Genomic DNA, 21585 nt, shown 5'->3' on the forward strand with positions numbered 1-21585 from the left:
AAATGGCGTCTGGGCCCTCTGGAAGGCGGGTCTAGGCCGCTGGAGTAACTTTGTCCGGAATCGCAACTCGGGCACTTGCCCACCTGGGCACAAGCCCCCACCTTCGACAAACATTCCCTCGACTTTGAAGATTCTACCAAAGTCCCAGGAGCCCTCGGCCCCTTCAGGCTTCCGGAGGGGAACAGCTGCATTAATCACTAATGAAATAACCACATCACAGCCACAAGATGGTGGTGCTCTCGTGTCAGTGCCAGCTTCAGTCTGAACCACTCAGGAACATTATGGGCTAACGAACTCAAGTAAGTTCCGGCTGAACATCAACGTGACCCGGTAAGAAAGATTCTACCTCCCTCCCCTTTTTGATTGACGGTCCACACCACCAGCCCCTCTGTTAGCACAGGTTTTTGAACTGCCAAAAGGGACTCTGGTCAAACCGCCAATCGTCGGAGACATTTTGCCCCTGATGCTACTTCCGGACTAAACCGGCCTCGCCCAAAATGGCGCCGGTATCAATAGGAATTAACGGACACCTCGTGGTGTTCTTTAGCTAATGAGACTTGATGTACTAATATATATATGTGAACCTTTGCACACTTGACGAAAAAGGGAGGAGGGTTCACTTGGCGAACATTTGAAAGGGGTCCCGTCAAAATGTTGATTTCAATGAACGATTTATTTTGATATTTATTGTAACTGGTACATAACGTCGCTTATGATGCACACCCACGGTATACATCTAGGAAATGTGATTACAATGAGCTTGACTGTGTTTCCATTTATGAACTGAAATGCCCCTGATCTCTCATCACTTAATAAGACGTTTTTAGTTACTTGCAAATAATTAATTAGGCCTTTTTTAACATGTTCTTATGCTGCAAAATAACCCTCCTACTGTATGTGCTTCCACCGTCACCATGTCCGGCCAAAATATGATTGCACCCTCACCTTTTACGTACTGAACGATTATGCAAATAAAGGTTTTCCAAACTATGAATGGGTATCACATACTTTTGTAAATGTGGGAATTGGTGGGAGGGCTTTTCTGTGCACAACCGTTTTGCTCTCTTTTTAAGGTTATTAGAAAATGGTTGGTCGGCCCCGGATGGATGAATAAATCTAAGGTATGATACGCTGCCTCCAAATGTGCGACTAGGCTCAGGAACTAACGCAGGAGGAAGGACCTCGACTTCTGAGAACGGGTAAAGTGAAGCGGTACGGATGACAGAATGTTATAAAGGTATGATACTCAGAGGTGCTAAGGAACAGGGTCGGCCGAAGAACTGATATACCTTAGAACATCACAGCATTGAGGGTGATTTAAGGGTCCCGATAGCTAGATACACCTCCAAAAACCAAATACCTTGCGCTAGGCGCCTCTGGTTTCTTCTTAGCGTTTCCCTACACACGATCTAAAATACCACGCTCGGACCGTCTCCCCCACGAACAACCTATCGCTCGCCACCCTTACCACACAGCCCACCCCCTTTGACTCCGGAAACCGAGACCCCAGGGATTATATCCTGAGGGGATAAGACGAGTATGTGGTAAGTAAAGGACTTTCGTGCCCGTACATCTGATATGCTCGAATGTTGTTCCCCCTCCCTTTCCCTCTTTTTCTCCCTCTGCAGGTTACATTGGAATCACGATTAGGGTATCGTAAAAGATCTGGAGCCACGTCACGTCCGATACATGAAACGGACTAACGCTGCAAGATGACACCAAAAGGCGCCCAACTCAATGCACGTCCTTTTTGTACCTGACCTAATGCTCTTCCGTCCCAAAACTGCATGCTTTCTACATCCTAACACAGACCCGAAACGTCTCATATTGGGTAATGCACTGAATAGCCTAAATAGTACACAGTCACTTCCCAGGACACATGTGTATCATTTAGCCTATCGTTGCACATCTCTCTCTCTCTCTCTCTCTCTCTCTCTCTCTCTCTCTATCTCTCTATCTTTCTCTCTCTCTCTCTCTCTCTCTGTCTCTCCCTAACGACTGGCACCTAATTGGCGAACCTGGTGTACCACCCAATTGGCTCCAAATACCACAAGTATTTGCACAAAATTCGTTTTTAATAAAATTACATTGATGCCATGTTAATAACTCTCCTTTTCTGCTAAATATTGATGAAAACTAGATTGGCCGAAAAGAAAGGGACAGGTAAAACGACTACAGTTCCCTAATCTGACCCGTAATGAGGGACTACTTGTCAGTGGCTTCTATGATAAAATGTCTCTGGTAACGCGACCTTCCCCGTCCCAAATTGTCTCAATGCCCCAATCAGTAAAAGCGATCGAGACATACCCGCCTTCCCAGGACACCATCAGTTTTGTATCGGCTGCCCCAGACGAGAATTTGAAGAATGTCCCTTGCTCCAATTCGCTGTGTTCCTAGTTGTTTTCCATAAGACCCCACTCACCCCAAGGATGAGTTTAATGGTTATCACAAGCCCCCCCGAGTTTTTAATGAAGTAGCCAGGTTGTAAGAAACGATGTAGAAATTAGAATGATGTTTTCAGTTAAAATTAGATTGAAAAATGAAAGAACTTGTTGCAGTAAACCTTGTTGAAAATAAGATGTTTTAGCTAAAAGATAGGACGCATTGATGTAATGGAGAATCGTTTAGCCTATGTTCATTCCTCAGAAGGATGCCTATCAGACTATGGTAAATAGCACGTTGCACTTTTCCGTAAAATACAAAGCCCTGAAGACCGGTCTAGCCTTGCAAGACTCGTATTAGGGAAATGGGTCTCTACCAGGAGAACTGACATCTACTGTAATAAACGAATGCAATGAATGGGTATCAGACCTCGTACCACGACAAATGAATGTAATAACCAACAAAACGCCAAAGAAATAGCCACAAAGGGAAGTTGTTGGGAATCCAGCAAACCCATCATCAATTGTTTATACGTTGGCTGCAAACCTCAATGTAGCGGATGTTTACCCCAGTTGCTTGGTGTTGGGAGAGAAATAGATTTATGTAATTACCTTCCTCTGCAAAATCTCTAAAGACTGTCTTTTCAAACTCATTTAAGGGTACCACTGTCGGAGGAGAAAGAGACCGGATGTGGGAGCACGCGGCCTGACTGCAGATCGTGGAACCTCAGCGACGGAGGCCAAGGCGAGACCACAACAGTAAGGAGTCGCAGGACGAGGCACTGTTTCCGACAAAACTAAAGGGAAGGGCTGACCTGAGGCCCCTGCTCTATGATCGACGTGTGCCGAAAAGTCCCCGCTCTCTGAACCTGGTTATGGACCCGCCTGTCAAAAAATTTCCGTCCCCCTGATCTGTTCCCGACTTGGCCCTGCTCCATCCCCTCCTCCTCCGACCTACCATAAGGACTACTCACACACACCCCCCTTCCACCTGAACTTTCAAAATCCTCTAAATCCTACTGAACCATCCAGAGAAGGGTATTTCCTGCGTCTGAAGGGAGGGAGCTCCGACTAAGTAGACCACGAACTATGTTAATCTCAGAACGGTGACCTAAACTCCACCAAGGGTCGCTCCAAAGAGAAGATGAACGAAGTATGTGGTTCTACCCGCCGCTGAGCGCCTCGAAGATGATGGAAGCAACAGGAAATGCCCACCACAGAGACCCAAGAAATAAACAGACTCCACAACTCAAAGACAATTGCACTTTTCATCGCAATCCTTTTCTGCCTCCTAATAACTATGCTCTGAGTTATGGAAGAAAATGCACGTGCTCCGAAACCATAACGCATTTCTCCCATGAGGTCTGGCGAAACAAAACAAAGATGTACTCCCGCCCGCAGACCTCCAACGACTCAATCCACATGAACATTCCTGTTGACAGAACAAATTGTAATACAGGTGCTTAACAGTGCCAACAGAAGACGACAAAGAATGCTGAGAACTCACTAATGCTGGTCCATGACCATAAGACACTGAGAACTCTGATTATTATTTTATTATATCTCATTTCTCTCCCAACCACCATTGAATTTGACTATGCTCCCACCGAGTACAAAAAGGACTTACTTATATGATAACTTACCAGTTCCTATTCCGAATGACTATAAGCATCTATGATCTGTACCCAACACCCTCGCTACATAATTCTAGTCTGATATTGCATTACTATGACTTTTTCTGCAACAAGCTTAACGATGAACCCGCCTACTCGATGACAAGATTTTCAAATGTGATGTTTATAATGTGATATTTATGTACAGTTCCTTTGCCTAGGTCTCCATCCCCTCACTTATGACCACCGCAGTAGAGATAGGTAGGAAATAGGCCAGCAAGATGTCTTGGAAATGTTAAAGGGAGGACTGTGGAAAAATCGTTACGGTTTGGTGAACATTATCTGCGCCATCTTGCCTTTTTCCGGTGCCACACTTTTTGTCATACGCCCCCACCATTTTAGCTGTTTTTGATCAGAACCGCTCTCTGCACGTCCCTGACCCCCAACCCGGTTCTTCACCCTCGCCAGCGCCCCATGTACTAGTCACCCCCGCCCTCACATACCTTGCGCATAAGCGGCAGCCATTTTAAGCACCATGGCCTCCCTGTCCCTCGCTGATAGCCAGCGCGTCTCACTCTCTCTTAACCTCACAGGCATCCCCCGCACGCTGACAACCCCCTCCCTCTCACATGCCTTGGGTCATAAACCCCTCTTCAGCGCAGATCGGCCTCAGAATCCCATCCTGTTCCCAGCGCGACACCTCCCTTCATTCCTTTCATGGTCTCAGGCCCTTTGATGCAAACCCCCTTTTTCCTGTGTGTCCATCTGTCTTCCTTGTTCCCAAGCCACCACCTGGCCCTGCGGATACTGTTTATTACCCCGTACAGTAGGAAGCCTCCCCTCCCCATCAAAAGACCCTCGAGCCGATCAAAGCCCCCCCACTCTATGAGATCCGTTCTAAACTCCACACATTCCGTGAATCGGCGGAATGTCCAGCTGCGCGATAATCATCACCTGTTGTGACCGGGGTGGGGAATTCAACTGTAAATGTATGTGGGAACGGGCCTGAAGGGGAGATTCCGAGGATGTTCTTTCACATATCAAAGTGTTGCAAGAATGTGTTACGTGCAATAAAGATCATAAACCTGTGTATAAAAGGCCAGGCCTCAGAGATGCGGTTAGAGCACCTCGTGACGATACTTGCTGTCCGAATTGATGTGTTCTCCTCCGGAGAGAATAAACCCTCGTTTCCTGCCTTTCGGTCTCCAGCGCCTGCTTCTTCATTGATTAATATTGGTGGGTCTTAGAGGCGACACCGCCGGGCAACACTAAAGGGTCTTTGGTCACTGGTTGTCTTTGAACCCTTTTACAATACATAAGGAAGACAATGTGGTAATCCTCTCCCATTTACCCAAATAGTGATGTACTACGTATGAACTGGTGACTGAGACCATTCAACATTTTTGAAAAAGGACAGAAAAGAAATGAATAAGAAAGCATGTAATTAAGTCAAGAGGATAACAATTTTAAGGTATCTATCACTCCAAAGCGGGAATTATGGGGTGTCTCTTTATAGACTGTGGAGAAAATATCAAGTTATTTGTAGGTTAAAACCTCCTAAAGTATATACAGGTGCCTTTTGGGTCAAAAATACAACTTTGAAGCAAGGTCTTTTCCGGTTAACATCCTTGCCACATGGAATCCCAGAGGGAACCTATTTACTGTGATATTTAAGGTAATATAGGGCTCCCTTGGACAACATGAGTAATAATGGGCTTGTTAGAGACATGTTAGTTAGTAAAAACTTGATCTTTGTTCCCTTTCAGAGAGGTCAATCAATCAAAGCTAGTGACATTGCTGTATCTCTATCAGAATCTCCCACGCAGTTCAATCACTAGAGCTGTTTTAAGGTAAATAAGGGGTTAGGGATAAGGCCCACAAGAGTGATAAGGTCCATAATGGTCTATGGTTCTCACTTTATGAATGTTAGATTCACCCCTATATTATTTCTTATATAGAGCGTAATCGTGGATACTGTGTCATCCAAAAGAATTTTGAAGTACCAGTGACATTCTAGTGAGGAACTATTGAGAGTGAGTTATCAGAGCTGCTATATTTTAAAATCTACTGACGAGTTGCTAGATCTGAAACGAGGAATGAAAAATGAGAATATACAGATAAACAATAGTCTGTGTTCCCTTTTGGAGCTTTAGTGAGGTTCCCCTTCTCCTTCTCTCTTCTTTTATATAAAATAATTAAATAGCTGTTGTTCTCTTTCTACAGAGTAGTCACAGAATGGGTTATAAGGTGGCACAAGGGGTAATACAAGAATAAGAATACGAACCGATCCATACAATGTCTCTTTGTAAATATGTGTCATATGGGCATATAAGTAATGTAGATTTTTATGTATATACTTTTTCAGATATTCCCAGGTCTAGAGAACACTTATCTTATCTGACCGGTCCTGATTAAGGTGGTGTCCATCGTTGTGCAAATCCCACCAAAACGCGTTGACCAAGTCCCCATTTTTTTACCAACCAAAGTGGTCATGTACTTGAGTAACAAAGATAACATCTAATAGGATTTGTATATAGTACTCAGATATGTGAAGTTGTGAATGTGATAGAGTGAAAGTGGTATGTGTGGTTCTGGTCTCTACCTGGTATTTCTTGTACAGAAGTTTTGAAATAATGTATTGTGTACTTTGAGTAATTTTGATACTCTTTGATGTATAAATCTTTTATATGAAAAAAATCATGAAAAAAGGAAAATATCAAATGAAAAAGTAATTTAAAGAATAAAAATAAGAAAACAATTAAATAAATGTGTTGCATTACAATGATTATGCCTGTATAATTGGAGTACTTACTCTGGAAAGTCAATAGGTCACGAGGGAGTTTTTTTCTATTGTATTTGTTGATATTTCCCCTCTTCTCCCTGACCTGAAAGAAATTACCTCAGACCGGGTCCCCCTAATTCTCACCAAGTTTTCCTTAAAGCCATAATTACACCCTGTGTCACACCCAATGGCGAAGCGTACACTCTGTGTCACGCCCAGAGGTCCAAGCGACCAACGTCTGCCACTCCTTTCAGAAACTAACTGTGTTAAGAAACCAGCACTGAGAAGTCATTTTTGTCTGAACAACTATGAGACTGAGGTGCCAACTTCACCCATACAGGATAGCTGTATCAGAAAAATAGCACCCAATAAATATTCACCTTTCCTAGCGTGTTGACTATTGAAAAAAGGTGACTTCCACGGGATTGCCTCCGAGCCGACATATGACTAATACAGTTGCAGGGCTGTTTCTACCTTTAAGCAAGACTAGGCGGCCACCTAGGGTGGCAAAAGAGCTTCGGTGGCAAAAGGAAGTTGGGACATTTGCCCTTGTGTGCGCAAAATTCATAGTTTCCGCAGCACTGACAGATGTCTGTAACAATCAGGGCTGTCAATCATTCATAGTGCAAACGCGCTACTTATGACAGCCCTGTTTCTTGTTTCTGTTCTGTCCCCAGAGAGAATGGACCAATGATCTCACGAGGAGCAGGCCTGTCATCATTTTTTTTTTTCACTTTTGAATCCCTGCATTTGCCTTGGTGCGGGCGCGCAGTCAGGAACGTCAAGGCAAGGACTGGTTGGCCTACCCTGCAGCATGCTTCTGTTGTGCGTGGAGGTCCCTAGGTCCCCAACAGGTTTATCAAGGTAAGATCAGTGGTTATAGTGTCCACTTTTCATGCTCTGCCGCTGTCAGCTGCCACCCCTCTCTTTCTTCCTCTTATTCCCTTCCTTTCTGTCTCTCTCTCGCTGCTCCTCACTTGTTGAAAACCATGATTCAACCTATTCCTGTCATACATGCTTCTCAAAAGGGGCCGCATCGGGGACTACAGCCTCTACCTGTCAGCACAAGCCCAGGAGGAAGGCGCCAATGACCAGCAAGCACAGTTTAGTGCGCCAGGCTCCGCGCCCAGGCAAGTGCCTGGGTTAAAACCGGGCCAAAAGCGGGCCCTTCTGCAGCCAGAGAAGGCTGGGCTGGGCCCCCCTCTTGGCCCCTTGCATCTCCCTCAACAGTCACAGTAGGGAAGCGCTAGTTACCGACACCTAAGGCAAAAGGTAAGCCCAGTTCTTCAATATCGAACTATCCAATAAATACTATGGGTGCCCTTGACAAAGAAATATCTTCAGTTGAACAGAGTCTAGGTTCCTGTAACAGCACTGCCGGGACACCGGAAGTTCCCTCCACGTTGCCGCCCTTTCCTCCACAGGCCCCGGGGACATCTCCGGTCATGCAGTTAATGTAGCTAACGGGTGTGTTCACCACACTTCAGATGCAGTCCATTATATTTCCCTTTCCGAATCTTTCACAGACCGCCTCTTAAACGCATAAAACAGCCGATCCCAGCTGCAATAAACGTCTCTTACCCTCTGTTTATCCCTACTTACCTTCATTCGTTCCCCTGTGACATGGATCCAAAGATGGAAGAAACACTTTTGTTGGAAATATCCTTTTCCTTATATTTTTCTGTTCCAAAGTGCAGCCTCGGGCCAAGAGAAAAATAGGTGCAAAATACGAAAAATGAATAACAAAATAAAGTATTACAGAGTGGTCGCAAAGTGGCCAGATTGGTTTTATTCAACCCCAAACATATTAGTTTCACTTTACAGAGTTTGCCAGTGAAGCGCTACTTTCTTTTTCTCGTCATTCTTTGACCAGCATTGTTTTTCCTAGGTGTGGAAGTGCACCATTCCTGGAGATTCTGCAATACCTGGTTGATGACTGGAGTGGAAAAAAATTATGTGATCCTTATCAGCTCTTTTCCTTATTTAAGTTTATAAAATGTGTACTGCTGCTCTTTGTTCATGGATGTTGTCTTTTTAAACTATACTACTTATGTTTTGTAAGGATTTAAGCAATGGACATTGAAACAGGTAAAATGGAGAATGTGGCATTTTTCCATTCTCGCCTAGGCAGCCAAACACCTAGAAATGGCCCTGTACAGTTGGGACATATAAAATAAGTAATAAGCCAGACCCTATCAGTGGCAAGGTGCTAAGGTTATCTTTGAATGCTTCTCTCTAGTTTGCCACACACCAAATGCATTAAAACAGAATGTTATGGGTTTGGATGTGGTCTCTTACTCTCTGTGACAGCTGCATGAGGAAGGATCTCCACCCGCAGATTCAGCAGACCGTCCAATCGTAGTGTCTGTCCACCTTAGTCGATGCGCAACGTAAATTCGTCCAAGCAGGGTCACCGTCCTTTGGTTGCAGTCGGGTATGAAGTCCAAACCCTCCTGGCTGGCTTGCCAAAATGTTGACAGAAGATAAACGTATCCGACGTACCATATTTTGTGAGGAATGTTGGTTGCTGCCTTAGAGTCACAAAATAATGGTAAAATGGTTTCCATAGGTGGGTCTTGACCTTGCGTGGACACAGTTTGGCCCGAGGGGAATGTGTCCAGATGACTGGGATGGGGAGTGCGTGATCACTACACGTGCTAGGTCCTGATTGGCTATGTGTTCCTCACTCATGCGGCATCTGACTTTATGGTGTTTTTCCTTTGTTGGGGGCAATCTCTACTGACCATTGTGATGTTGCTGCGCCTATCTGTGAGACCAATCAAAACTGTCCTCCCTGTGTGTTTTGCCTGCCAGCCATGCAGCCTCCCACCTGTAACCCATCAATCAGGGATCTCTGGCCTAGGTCGCAAGGCTTGCCTGACTACATACAGGCATGTCGAGGTAGATGTGGAGTTTGGAACAGGTGATTTTATTAATAGTGATAATAGTTCTTTTTTTTTAATAACCAGATTTTATTATGGTTAACAACTTACAGCATCATCCAATGAGGATTAAAAATAGATGACAGAGGCATTCTGAACCAGAGCAGCAGGTAAGTATAATCACATACCACAATTTACAATTCCCATTGGTAATCCATAATATATACACCATCTACCCCATATTTTCTCATATTTCAGGGATATCCTCGAGCCTCATAAATTGGATTAATTTGGCACGCACACCAGTCAACAACTCCTTGCCATGCCACCAAGGTGGATGGGGGTCTAGTTTGTTATGATAGTTCATTTTTTATCAATAAACGCATTGATATCCACGTTAACAAAACTGTATATTTAGTTTTCCTCTCATCATCATCATCAGATTACTTTATTTGGGTCAAGCTGCCATAAAAGTACAGTACAGCAACATCAAGTGTACATAAAGTTAGCACAGTTAAAACAATCAAATGAGATAAATGTAAAATACGAGATACAAGGTCAGCATCTAAAATGTCGGATGTAAAAAAGACAGGTTAAAAGTACAAAGGGCTGGATTTTAGCTAGACAAGCTAAAATACATAATGCTTGACATACAACATTCCATAATCCATGGGATAGAGTACACATTCACATTTACCAAGAAATAGCTGCTAATCAATTGTAAACATTGACTCATGAACCTTGACGTTTGACCACTCGCTTCAGGGCCCAGCCTTTAATGCACCAGCAGGAAGAGACCAGGCCAACTTTAAATATCTTGTAAGGGCAAATAGAGTGACTTCGGTTGTGTCCGTTTTCATTAGGTGCAAGGCTAACTCCCATTGATTGATTCCCAGATTTCGACAGAAGGGGAGGATCCACTTGGCCCTAGGGCCTTTATACTTTTGACAGAACAATAAAAAGTGGACCTCGGATTCAACAGTGTTCAGACAAAAAGGGCAGCTCTCGAGACCTTGTCCATGACATTCCCACTTTACAGGGAAGGACCTCAATGGTAGTTTGTCAGTCTGAAACTGTATGTAGAAGAATTTAGCCTCAGCTGGGGTAACCCTATCAAGGAACGTTTCAAAGTGTGGAGTGGGCTTGAGGCTCAAGAATTTGTCTACCAACACTTCAGACCTCGTATCGTGCCATACCATTTTTAGGACATTGTTCCAGAAAAGGCCCTTTATTTGTCTGGCTGAGTTCCTATCAAATGTGAAAGTGTTTTACCATATGCTCATTAAGTTAAGGTTGTTGCACAAGGCTCTTACAGCACTCAATCAAGGTTTGTCTAAAGTAATAAGCTCCTGCAAGGCTGCTCTATATGGAATTAGCCCTTTGGTTGTCCAGAGTCTTGCCCAATAAGTCAATGTTTTAATGCAAGCAATATTATCAATTCTTTTCAGGTTTAAATCCCACCTTAATGGTATATGGGGAGCACTCAATGGGACATCTACCAGGGACCTTATGAATCTATTTTTCATGTTGGCAAGTCTTGTGGTATCGGCTGAGCCCCATATTTCTTGCCCATAAAATTCCATATTTGTAAATCGCAACTTATGACCCCTAAGGGGACCCAGGCTCCGGGGGCCATTGGGGAGATTAAGTGAGCTATTGTCCAGAGTCAGATGATGCTGAGCTGAGCTGCTGCTGATGCCAGGGATCGAACTGTGAGCCCTGTGCTCCAAAGTAGGCCACTCTAGCTGCTGCGCCACACTTCTCCCCTTAGAGTGCTCCAACGACAGCCATTGCTTGGTACACATCAACAGCAGGGAAAACTGCTCCATTGGATGTTACGTTGAGTTTTCTAGCAATCACCTTTGAGCTTTGGGACAAGAGAGTATTGCTTTTCTGTAACTGAAGTGGGACGCCCTTGGGTAGCCATCGCGCTTTACAAATTGTCATTCCATTCCATTCCATTCCATTCCATCCATTCCAAAGAGAGTTTCTCAGAGAGCCTGACTCTCAAGTAGTCAAAGCTCTTTACCTGTTACATTAGGGATCCACTGACAGTTAAATTATTTCTAAATGAGTGATGGGATTTATCGTCATCAGTTTAGACTTCCCCAAGTTTATTTCAAGACCTCAGCACTTGCTGAATTCTACAAAGTGATTCAACAAATGTTGCAAGCCCATAGAGGTTTGTGAGATCAAGAGGGTATGTCGGCAAAACACAGTATTGGGACACATACACCAGCAATCTTTGGGATGTTGCGCTGGTAGTTCAACAAGTCTTACACAGCTTTGTGCATAAAAAAGAGAGAAGAGGGTGGGAGCCAGCACACACCCCTAATGAACACTCTGCACGATAGACATCTGCAAGGTTAAGCCACCCGGGTTGTTCCATTTCACCTGGGCAAATGTATCTGTACGTAGCCGGATTAAAAGATGCAGAAGGGCATGAGGTAGCCCCATCGGTTCCAGCACTTCCCAGAGCTGGCAACAAAAGATCTTCTGAGTGCAGTCTATAAGGCTAATGGGCCTATAATTTGCAGGGATGTATTTCGGTCTCTTTTTGTGAAAAAGGACTATTATTGCACCTCGCTATGTTTCTGGGACTTTCTACCCGTGAGAGACAACATTTGTTAACATGTTCAAGTACGGGACCCAGATGTTATGCTCCGAGTGGAATAAATCCACAGGAATGCTATTAGGGCTGCAACTTTCTCTTTTGTCAAAGGATTGAGGGCATCCCTAGTTTATCCATAGTAGAAGATCCTTCAAGTTGAGATTCAAATGACATGGAACCAGAGAAATGGTCAATGTAGAAGCATTACTTGAAGGGGGGCCTAGGCAACTGTAATGTAAACTCAGCTGACAACGAGTATGTTTAAGATGCTTTATTGACAACTCTGCGTCTTCACGTCAACAGTACATCCTTCTTCAAATTACAACAAATCCCAACTGCTCCCACAAGGAATTTCCATGCCCCATACATTCTACCTACCTCACAGTGATGTAAGATACATTCCAAACATGGAATGTATTAACACCACACATCCCCCTCCTGTATATAATGATAATACAGCATGGAATAAAAACTATATATCAAGTTATTTTGTTATAGTTACGAAACTATTTACAAGATGCTTTCTAATATATCCAATTAAAATTATGACAACACATAATCTCTGAACTTGTAAGGAGTATGAATGACTCTTCTCATTCTTCCCAATCTTCTAGAACCTATTTCCGTTTGTTCCTGTATCTCTGCAGACATATCCATGGGTTCCAGTTCATCAAGTGTTCTTTCTAACTCCTCAACTTCATCCTCCCACAAAAAATCGTCAAAAATGGCTGTAGCTCCCCCAACATCCTCCTCCTGTGTTTTTTAATAATTTTACATTTGGCAATACGACTCATATCCCAAACACGATTGTCACTTAATCTAGCTGTGTTTTTTAAACATTCTAACACCTTTAGTGGTTCAGAAAACTAATTTTCACCTTTTGCCACTTTTCCCCATTTCTTTGTTTTAACTCAATCGCCTAATTTTAGATCCTCTATTTTTGTGACATTACTTGTATCAAAATGTTTTTATAAACTTGTTGTGCCTTAATAATATTGACTTTAACTTTCTTTGGTGACCATTCAACATGTTTAGTACTGTCCATCCACCCTATGTGTCAGGCTCACCTGGACTTGCACAGGAACAGAGACGCTAGTCCCCAACTCCCTCTCAGGGATACCCCGGAGATCCAGTATAATACCTAGACTCCAGGTTACCCCCAAGGAGGCATGGGGAGTAGATAAAATAATAAACTGAGAAGAGACAGGTCCTGAAATGCTGACTCTCTCTTGTTCTTTTTCTTTTTTCTTCTGTTCCGACCAGCGGGCTTTTCCTACGGGAGAATCTAAAATATTAAACACAATTATTAACTCCCTAGAACCTACTTTATCAATTGCACACCCTATACTGTTGTCTATGCACCTATCCGTATATTCCAAGACGTGTGCTTCTCTTCTATGTTCTGTTCTACTTTTATTCTTTCTAGTTTTTCCCTCAGCTCTATTTAAAATCCTATAAACAAAAAATACCTTTAAACGTATTCTTTGCTTTCCTTAACTTGCTTGTATTTACTCTACGTGTTTGTCTTGACTTACTTATTGAGCTAATTATAACTCCTCTTGTTTTCGTCTATTCTTTTGTTCTGTCTTCAACTCTGTATAACTTTTTATAGCTGCCTTCTCTTATCTTCTAATTATTCCTTATCTGTAACTTGTAGTGCGTATTTACATCTATCTGTTCAATCTCTATGGTTAATCAATTCTTGCTGTTGTCTTTGCAGAGAACCTTGACTGTCAAAACAGTTATTTGGTAAGTATGAACTTTCCTTATTCCTTCATATAGCTATTATATAAATACATTAACTTTTAACACAACACTTTATTTCATTGGGCTTAGCTCTGTCTTCTTCCGTTTTCCTCACAGAGGCCAATAGACTGTTGACAAAATTCAATGAAGACTGCTGCTGACAAAATTCAATGAAGACTGCTGCTGATTTCCGGTAAGTAGAAGAGTTGATTTTGAATGTGAACTCTCCTCAGAAAACTCCAAACTCCTTCTTGTATCTTCCTTGTCAAACCGCAATTTAGTCTCTTGCGGGAACTAACTCACTGCGTCCCGACGGTTGCCTTCGAAACGTAACTGGACGAAATGCTCGACGAAATTTAACTATGAAACGTTCCTCTAACTACAATGATGCTCATAACAGGTCCTTTCACCTCTGAGGACTTCAGTGAAGTGCGCAGTTGTTTCAGCGCGAGCGCTTCAAAATGCCTCTGAACACCTGTGGCAATATAAACTAGACGCAGCCTGGAAGGAATAGGCGGCGGCCATCTTGGAATTCCGTGTTCTATAATAACCAGTCCAATTATTGGTTTTTGGCCACCTCTTCCTTTTCTGGCTAGAAACGTCATTCCATGATGTTTCAATTACTGACAGCACATGGTCTGAAGGTCTGACAGTACCCCCAACAAAGGAGGTTCTCTCGCTCTGGGCTTGGTAGGAAATCGACGATGAAAAGAGTTCACCAATCTTGGAGCATGAACATCCGATTCCAGTTCCCAAGACCGTTCTTCAGGTCCATATCCTTTCCAGTCTATTAGGTAATACAGTTTTCCTCTCATTCTTTTAGAATCTACAATTTCTTTCACTTCAAATTCTAACCCAGATTCCAACTGGACTGGTCGTGGGGGAGAAGCTTTTCGTAACTCAGAGGATGCCTTTTTTAGCAATGATACATGGAAGACTGGATGAATTTTCAGCTTAGTAGGTAATTTTAGCCGATAAGTAACTGGGGTCATCTTTTCCTCAATTGGGTAAGGTCCTATAAATCTAGGTTGGAATTTTCTGTTGCCTTTTAACCTAAGGTTCTTTGTGCTTAGCCATACGCTATCTCCTTTCTCTAGAATAGGACCTTCTCGTCTCTTTTTATCAGCATAAATCTTATATTTCTGTTTTGCTTCTTCCAAATTTTCTACAGCTGATTGGTGGACCTGCTTTAGATGAGAGACTATATCTGTCACCGCTGGAACTGAAAGGTCAAATGGGTTTATGGTTGAATTTGGATTTCGACCATAATTCAGGTAAAATGGTGAATAACCTGTGGGGACGTTTTGCGCATTATTGTGTGCAAACTCCGCCGTCCACAAATATTCAGACCACTCACCTCCCTGCTTTAGAAGAAATATTCTCAGGTTCTGTTCTAATTCCTGGTTTACCCTCTCCGTCTGCCCATCTGTCTCTGGGTGATAACTAGTTGAGTATCTAGCTTCGATTCCCAAACTTTTCAGAAAGGCCTTCCAAAAATGAGACGCAAATTGTGACCCCCGGTCTGAAATGACAATTTTGGGAATTCCATGTATCCTCACTATTAGTGTACTAAAGTGAGTGGCTAATTGTTTAGCAGTGGGAACTTCTTTTAGAGCCTTAAAATGTGGCATTTTGGAAAACGCGTCCACTGTCACCAAAATCGTATTGAACTCTTGACTAGGAGGTAAGTCTACTATAAGGTCTAATGTGACAGTGTGCCATGGATAGGGTGGTGTGGGTAAGGGCTGCAATAGCCATTGGGAGCTTGCCATTCAGATTTTCCCTGAGCGCAGACTTCACAACTCTTAACGTACTTCTCTATAGCTCGACTCATGTGTGGCCACCAATAGTGTCTTTTAACAAGTTCCTCTGTCTTAACTTCTCCCTTGTGGCCCGCCAGCATATTGTCATGGAACTCATGCATTGCTTGATCGTGTAATGCTTGGGTGGGCAAGTACAATGCTCCCTTATGATAAGGCAGTTGATGTTGAATCGTCCTTCCTGCTTCTTCCTTAACCCAAGCTTGCATTGCTTCTGGACTCAAGGCCTCCGCTATTTGTTTTTGAAAATCACCTGAAATTACAGCACCGATAATTTTTGTAGTCGGAATTATGGTTTGATCTCCTGTATGAGTTTTCTTGTTTTCGGTGTCTAGTCTGGACAATGCGTCAGCCTTCCCATTTTGAGCTCCTGGTCTGTAAGTGATTACAAAGTCGTAATCTGCAAAATACAACAACCAACAAAGTTGCCTTGGGGTCAGAGTTCAGGCTGATTTCAGAAACTTCAAGTTTCGATGGTCAGTGAAAACTATTCATTCAAAACGAGCTCCTTTTTTGAGTAGTCGTGTAAGAGGAAGTATCTTGTGTGAGAATTCACTAATAAACCTCCTATAGAAATTTGCGAATCCTATGAAGCTTTGGACTTCTTTCACACTAACAGGGGATTTCCAGTCAACAACGGCCTTGATTTTTTGGTTATCCATGTTTATTCCAGTTGGTGAAATGACAAATCCCAGAAACTCCACTTGAGAAACATGGAATGCACATTTTTCCAGTTTTACAAATAGTTTGTTTTCTCTTAATTTCTGTAAGACTCCTCTTACTTGTCCCCGATGTTCACTCCTGTCAGATAAATATACCAAAATATCATCTATGTACACAATTGCACATTGGTCAATGTATTCACTGAGGACAGTGGCGGTTCCTCCATGGGGGCGTTTGGGCGCCGCCCCACTGCTTTCTCACCATGCGAGAAGGCAGAAACAAAAAGTAGAGAACTACCATTTATTTCTGCCTTCTCGCACGGCGAGAAAGCAGAAGTTCCTGTTTGGAAGAGAGTGGGAGGGGGTTACTCGAGGGCAGGGGGAGTGGCTTTCCCACTGTTGTTAATACAGTCTGTTTGGGCAGCCTGAGAGGCATACAGAGAGAAATGACGTAGGTAGGGCAGGCGGCCAAACCGATCACAGCGCTGTGCTGTGGTGGAGGGGAGGGGAGTGAGGCTGCCTGCAGCCTTCCTGCTGCGTCACGACGAGTCGAGCACCATGGGAATTTCAAACAGGACGGCGCCGCGGGAGTCGGGACTTGAAGGCGGGAAGCGGAGCCTAAGGTAAGTTAAGTTTGACTTAACGTTAATATGAGCATTTTGCTCGGCCCTCTCTAAAGTGAACATTCAAAGCGCCGGGCATTATTTCCTGGGAAATCTCACTTATTTTCATACATTGTTCATGCGCGAGCCGGGGAGGGAGCGCGAGACACTCGATTATAAAGCTTGATGGATGGCGCACCGTCACTATGGGCACTCTTTTTCACACTGACTATAATCGGGAAGAGGCTGTGTGGCGTTTTCTGCATATTTATAGATTTGCTGAATTTGCCACATACACCATCATCTGCGGCATATTCTGCTGATTTGAAAAACGCAGTTTGTTTAGCGCTGAAACAGATCAAAGGTTACTAATATTGCATCGATCTGTGTTGCCGAGCAGTAGAAGACCGTCAGATCTGCTCTGTGCACCATGCCTTGCTGTATAATTAAAAAAAGAAACAAGCCGTTGTTGTGGAGATATTCAACTTGCAGGATAGTTTCTGAAATCTAATTAAGGGAAGCAGATTGCTCGACATGTGTGAATCAGCAAGCAATACAAACACACAGTCAGCAAGGTGAAAAACTGCAGAGGCGCGCCGGGGTAATGACTGACTACCCAGCGATAGGGATGGGCTGTTTTATATGCACAATCACAAACCATGGCAGGGTTTTAGTGTGTGTTTTTTTATTATATCTGAAAGTGTGCACTAGAGATGGGTGTGGAACCAGGACTATTGAAACAATTCTAATTATACACGACATCTTGGTCTCATTAAATGTAACACAACGTGTTTGCAATGAGCTTCTGTTATAGCAGTGTACAACAAGCACGCACCCATGTCACCTGCTGTGTCGATTTGAAAGATATGATCCCCATAGACAATAACGTTACTTTGTATTTTCCCAAAGGTGTTTGTTTCATTTTACTTTTAGTTTCGAACAGTTGTTTGGAGCAGTGCTGTGCTGTGTTTGCTTTTGACTTTCTTCAAGTTGGCAATATTCGAATTGATATTCACTAGGAGCTGACCCATTTCTCCTCCTTCATTATGCTCCACTGTACCGTGACCCTTCTGCTCAACAGTGCTATCCATCACCTTGTCAGTCCTCTCTGTTTCCACTCATCATTCCATCTCCCTCCCTGGACCCTGCAATACTTGACATATCATACTGAGTACCTGAGGGAAATCTATGTATTCTGCTTGCCACTTCCGGCACCACATGGTTACGTTTGTTCATCTTCTCCAGTGGTCTGTGGCGTTGACCCATTAATGCACATGGCCCCAAAGTGTCAATGAGTCATTGCTTTTGTCAGAGAGATCCTTTTGTTACTTGCAGTTTGTAAGTTAAAATGCTAACATAGAACAGTGAGCTATTAGCTGTCATCTAAGAGCTGTATGCAAACAGCAAGGTAAAAATTAGATCGTTATGCTTTTGTACCCAAGTCTTTGCTTTATTATCCTAATGTTTCACAAATAATTTGTTATATTTTAATTTAACCTTACTGCTTTCTCAAATTTGCTTGAAAATTCACGAATTGTCCACTCTTTTTTCTAAGAGTTCGGGCTCGCTCGCTACGCTCACTCGCTACGGTGCTCTATGAAATTCATTTTCCACCTCACCACTAACAAATGTCACCAGCCGCCACTGACTGAGGATATCATTAATAAAATGCTGGAAAGCAGCTGGGGCATTGCACAGGCCATACGGCATGATTTGATATTCAAACAGCCCGAATCTAGTTGGGAAGGTGGTTTTCCACTCATCACCCTCGCGCATCCGAACCAGGTGGTAGGCTCCTCTTAAATCCAGTTTGGTGAATATTTGCGCTCCTTTAACTTGATCCAATAGAACCGAAATGAGAGGTAGCGGATAGCGATTCTTCTTGGTGATTTTATTTATCGCACGGTAGTCGATGCAAGTCCTCAAATCCCCTTCCTTCTTTGGCACGAAAAACAGGAGCGAAGATACGGGAGACTGAGAGGGTCGAATGAAACCATTCGCCAAATACTTTTCAAGATACTCTCGTAAATGATGATGTTCCTTCTCGGTCAGAGCGTACACTCGACTACAGGGCAAATTGGAACCAAGCTCAAGGTCTATTTTGCAATCATACACCCTATGAGGGGAAGTTGTTCTGCCTCTGTTTCATTTAACACATCTTCAAAATCTTGGTAATCTTCTGGTATTTTCTGGGAATTGATGACGCACACTGATACTTCTGCCGAGCACAAGGAATAGGCTGGATTACACTCATAAGTCTTTTCTATTTCTCCAATACAGTTTCTTTTACAATAATCAGAATCCATTACTATGGTTCTGGTGCTCCAATTGATTGTGGGATTGTGTTCCGTAAGCCATGGTAGCCCTAGTATGAGCAGGAACTGAGGCGCATCTACTAAATTAAATTGAATCATTTCCTTGTGACCCTCATTGGAAATTAGTTGCATCGGTTCGGTATGGCTCACTATAGGTCCAGAAGAGAGATTCGTTCCATCAACCGCTCAAACTGGTCCCCTCTTAGTTTTCTTAATTGCTTGTAATCCCACCTTGTTCGCAAATTTCAGATCACAAAAGTTTCCTGTTGCCCCCGAATCTATCATTACTGAAACCTCTATCAGAGTCACTTGCCGGAACTTAACCTTCATTGACAAAATTAAATATGGGGCAGATGATTGCAAGGTATTAGCCATCTGATGTTCGGTTGGAGTTGATTTTGTATTAGCACCCACTTGTTTAACTCCTTCTACAAGTGGTGCTGCAAGTTTTTCTTCGGCTTGAACGAAGTCTTTGGTTTCTTTGGGCATCCTCTAATGAAATGCCCACTCGACCCACAGTACATACATAGGTTGCCACCTCTCCTTTTCTCTTTTTCTTCTTTTGTCAGCGGACCTCTTGTTGTTCCTATTTGCAGGGGCTCAGGACCTGGTTGTCCTTCCATACTCCTACTTCCTTCAGATCGAGCTCTATCGAATCTTGGAACTGTTGACTTGAATTCTTTTCTCTTCTCCCCTCTTCTCTCACCTTGGAGGAAATCGATTTCTAGCACCAGGTCAACTAATGCCGAAAGTTCTGTGGGTCGGTTTGGTATCTGAGCTAGCACATCTTTGAGTTCATCTTTTAACCCACGATAAAAAACTGCTGCTCTTTTACTCTCAGGCCAATCAGTCTCCACCACCAGCTTGTTGAACTGGGCTAAGTAACCCACGAGATCCCGATTTCCTTGTCGCAAGTCAAGCAGTTCATTATCCACTGCTTGGGAGATTCTACGTCTGTCAAAAATCCGGAGAAACTTCTGTTTAAATTATTTATAGTTGCGCAATAAGGGATCGTCCCAAGTGACCAGAGGCATGGACCAAGATGCTGCGTCACCACTTAAGTATGACAGGACAAAGGCCACTCTAGACAGCGCATCTGGGAAAATTGAAGGACGACACATGAAATGTAAAGAGCACTGTGTGATGAAGATTTCTGCCTTTTGTGGGTCTCCACTAAAACGCTGGGGTTGTGCTAATGGAAAAACTGGGGACAAGGAATGAATTACTTGTGTAGTCATTCTATTTGTGCCTTCCATAGAAGGATCTAAAGTTTCTTGTCCTGAACCAAAGGGTTGTCTCAACCTCTGCGCTAGTTCTGCTGTTTCTTTTCTGGAGTTTATTACCTCTTGTCTAAGACTCTGATTTTCCTCTCTAACAGCTACCAACTTTTTTTGTATGGTATCTAAAACCGTCCCTAAGGTTTGTAAGTTTATTCCTTCTGCCATTTCTGTTCGGGTGCAAGTATATTACGTGGGTACTTCACTCTGTCAGGCTCACCTGGACTTGCACAGGAACAGAGACACTAGTTCCCAACTCCCTCACAGAGATACCCCGGAGATCCAGTATAATACCTAGACTCCAGGTTACCCCCAAGGGGGAAAGGGGAGTGGATAAAATAATAAACTGAGAAGAGACTGGTCCTGAAATGCTGACTCTCTCTTGTTCTTTTTCTTTTTTCTTCTCTTCCAACCAGCAGACTTTTCCTACAGGAGAATCTAAAATATGAAACACAATTATTAATTCCCTAGAACCTACTTTATCAATTACACACCCTAAACTGTTGTCTATGCATCTACCCTTATATTCCAAGACGTGTGCTTCTCTTCTATGTTCTGTTCTTCTTTTATTCTTTCTAGTTTTTCCCTCAGCTTTATTTAAAATCCTATAAACAAAAAATACCTTCAAACTTATTCTTTGCTTTCCTTAACTTGCTTGTATTTACTCTACGTGTTTGTCTTGACTAACTTATTGAGCTGATTATAACTCCTCTTGTTTTCTTCTATTCTTTTGTTCTTTCTTCAACTCTGTATAACTTTTTATAGCTGCCTTCTCCTATCTTCTAATTATTCCTTATCTGTAACTTGTAGTGCGTATTTACATCTATCTGTTCATTCTCTATGGTTGATCAATTCTTGCTGTTGTCTTTGCAGAGAACCTTGACTGTCAACACA

This window comes from Lissotriton vulgaris, chromosome 9 (assembly GCF_964263255.1).
Source record: "Lissotriton vulgaris chromosome 9, aLisVul1.2, whole genome shotgun sequence".
NCBI lineage: Eukaryota > Metazoa > Chordata > Amphibia > Caudata > Salamandridae > Lissotriton > Lissotriton vulgaris.